At 45.3% G+C, this 3,401-nt stretch overlaps 1 long non-coding RNA gene across 1 annotated transcript; it reads right to left on the bottom strand.

The window, feature by feature from the left end:
- Positions 1-1,384: 1,384 nt before the first annotated feature.
- On the bottom strand, positions 1,385-2,936 carry LOC127679786 (uncharacterized). Its single transcript, XR_007976904.1, has 3 exons — positions 2,873-2,936; positions 2,228-2,399; positions 1,385-1,543 (listed from the first exon to the last, which is right to left on the bottom strand). It is a non-coding gene; the product is annotated as an uncharacterized LOC127679786 (long non-coding RNA).
- Between the last annotated feature and the right edge of the window lie 465 nt (positions 2,937-3,401).

The raw sequence follows: 3,401 nt of genomic DNA, 5'->3' as shown, positions 1-3,401 counted from the left end.
TTTAAAAGTTTTCCTTACTCATCCAAAATAAATTGCGCGTGCACGCGCACTCCCCGTGGAAACCAAGGCTGGTCCCCATTGTATGTAACATGCTTTAGCCTCTAAGCCTTCTAGCCTGGGGGTAGTAGATTTGTAAAAAAGAAAACGATAATAGTTTTCCTTTCTTTTCTTTTCTTTTTCTTTTTTTTTTTTTTTTTTTTTTTTGGTTTTTTGGATTTTTTTTTTTCTGAGATAGGATTTCTCTATGTATCCCTGGCTGTCCTGGAACTCACTCTGTAGACCAGGCTGGCCTCAAACTCAGAAATCCGCCTGCCTCTGCCTCCCAGAGTGCTGGGATTACAGGGGTGAGCCACCACCGCCCAGTAATAATAGTTAGAAAGAAAGAAAAAGATGAAGACAAATTCTTGCCTGGAATGGAATTTACTATGTAGACCAGGCTGGCCTCAAGCTCATAGTGATCTGCCTGCCTCTGTCTTAGTGCTGTGATTAAAAAAGAAGATACTACCAAACCCCATTTACAATCAGAAATTAATTTCTTTCTTTCTTTCCTTTGAAAGGATAGAAAATAATACAGCCTGACTCTAATGACCCCAAGAAGTCAGAAGTTTAAAATGCTCTTTCGCTTTGTTAGAAACTAGGTAATAGTTCACATTCCAGAGCCCGCCCTTTGTTTAGAGCTAGCAGAAAGGCCTTGAATAGGTGATCCTGGCCCCATAAGGTAACTGGAAATGGGCTAAGCTTATCTTACTTCTGTAAACTGCTTATGCCATTACCCCTATGCAGGAGTTCACGCAGCTATAGACATTCAAGAAAATAGGAAACTAATTGGTCCACTGAGCGATGGCTCCGATAATTTAAACTGATTGGCCTAAAAACTATGGAGTGGTACAAATCAACTGGCTCGCATTTCGCAGGCTCTCCATGCTAAGAAATGATTGGTTCGTGGTTCGAGGGCTTTATTGTAAACTTATAAAGGCTGTCGCAATTCGGCACTCGTGGTCCACAGTCCTCTAACCCTGTGCGGTGTATGGCCGTGGAACCCAGAATTCTGGAATAAAGAAACCCTCATGTTATTGCATTGAGACCATTTCTCGCGAGTGATTTGGGTGTCACCTTCCGGGGCGTGGGGTGCTGGGGCACCCTCTCTTTCTCTGAATGAGTTCAGAGTTTAATACTTTGGACTGGACTGTAATTGCCCATGCATGTGATCCTAGCACCGATGCAGAAGGTTATCACTAGCTCAAGGCCAGCTTGGTTTACACTGTGGATTTTAGGTCACTAGAGGTACATAGTGAGACTTGTCTTAGAAAAAAAAAAGAAAGGAAAGAAGAAAGGAAGGAAGGAAGGAAGAGAATCTCTACTTCCTGGCTCTAACTACCTTGCGTCCTTGGTCCAGGCCCACAGCAGAGTGCTCTGTCCGGAACCCTCACTCCACAGGAATAAGCACTTGTGCTCCTTAGGGTTATGGGGCTCTGGGTGGCGAGTGCTAACGGACCTGGAGCAGGCAGCTCACGCTCTAGCTCTATAGATCCAGCTTTCTTCACTAGGAAAAGAACACAGCGTTGTTTTAAACATAACCAGCAGGCTTTGATGTTTTGTACTTAGGCTTTGCAAGATGTGAATTTCAGGAAAGCCAGGACGGGCGTATTAGGTTTTGCCTGTCGTGCTTTGCAACTTTACTGAAAATACTAAGTTGTATTACTGCAGGTTGTTTCTAGGGAAGGGCAATGTTTCCTGTTTTTGTTGGTTGTTGTTCTCTCTCTCTCTCTCTCTCTCTCTCTCTCTCTCTCTCTCTCTCTCTCTGTGTGTGTGTGTATGTGTATGTGTGTGTGTGTGTGAACTATTTTGAGACTTGCTATGTACTGAATAGCAGAGGATAGTCTTGAATTCTGTTGTAACAGTTGTAGAGTTTACTTTCAGCAAGCCGCTGTTTTAAGAAGAGTGCCCAGCTTCACTCCCTGCCACGGATTACTCGCGCTTTGTGCTTTGCTGTCCGCCACAAAAAAAAAAAAAAGGTCTCCGACCAGGGCTGATCGCAGCATCTAAAGCCACTGCAGTTTGATGACATGACCACCCAGCAAAACAATGTTAGTGGGTTCCTTCACAGGGTCTATGAGCTCCCAGCTTTGGCCATGCTTACAGGCGTGAATGTGCTCCTGTGCAGAAAGCCACAAATTTAAACCCAAAGCAATTGGCTACCCCGCTAATCTTGATGCCATTACCATACCTGTTGGCAGCTTTGCCTGGAAGGCTGGTGCAGCAGTGTTCAAGATGCAGCTTTGGGTAAAGTTGTTGATGACATGTCTCCTCAAGCAGCCTGTGTAGCATCTTCCAGCTCTATGACACTAGCCAGCAGGAAGGAGGTTTTCAAGTCAGTCCCAGCTTGATCTGTGTAAGTCCTGCAACCAAAGTGTGTGGCGCCTTCAGTAACAGGGCCTTACATTCTAGTTGCCAGGAAGAACGGTGGCAGCCTGGCAGTGGAGGGGCATGGTTTTGATCCCAGCACTCTGAAGGCAGAGGCAGGAGGATCCTTACGATTTTGAAGCTAGCCTGGTCTACAGGACAAGTTCTTGGACATCCTAGGCTACATAGAGAAACCCTGTCTTGTCTTGAAAAACAAAACAAAACAAAGTTTGGGGGGCTAGGAAACTTCCCTAGCCAATAACTGGGAAGTATCCATAGCTGGCCCTGGGATATTCATTTAATAACACATGCCTTCCTAGGGAAGAACTTTATACCTATGCAAAGTCCCTGTGTTCAAACTGTGTTTTTTTTTAATTATATTTTAATGGGCATACAACATGGTGGACTTCCATAAGGGGCTTTGTTTGTCTTTTCATATATTCTCAGGCGTTTCGGTCTTTATTCTCACCTCAGTATTGCAAACTGAAGACATCAGGCAAAGGCGACGGCGTGGCCGCTGAGCTGAGCCCAGCCCTTGGCTGCCACTTTGTCCCCATCCCCTGCTGATGAACAAGACAGTTATTAAAAAGCCGACGTGACCCATGTTTATAAACCTCGAGCTAAAGGTGAAGTACTGCTTGCTGTGCCGATGCCAGTCTCTTACACATTTGGATTTCCAGAGCAATTAGTCTGCCACTTTTTGACATCTGATCAATTTTCTGATAATTAAAGTTTAAGAGGAATGGCTCTGGTACTCGAGCTGTACAAAAGAGCAAATGGATGAATTTCCCCAGACACCAAACTTCCTATCACCAAAACTTCTAATCAACCGGTGAGGATTTTCATGGAAAGATGGCACAGTTATGCATACTTGTAATCCCAGCACCAGCATTTAGAAAACTCCCTCCCTCCCTCCCTCTCCCTCTCCCCCCCCCTCTCTCCTCTCTCTCCCCCCCCCCCCACACACCACTTGCCAGGGACTGCTCCATCTGTTTCCC

Source organism: Apodemus sylvaticus, chromosome 3 (genome assembly GCF_947179515.1).
Source record: "Apodemus sylvaticus chromosome 3, mApoSyl1.1, whole genome shotgun sequence".
Lineage (NCBI taxonomy): Eukaryota > Metazoa > Chordata > Mammalia > Rodentia > Muridae > Apodemus > Apodemus sylvaticus.
The sequence above is the reverse complement of the archived record's forward strand: the minus strand, read 5'-3'. Positions and strand labels throughout refer to the sequence as shown.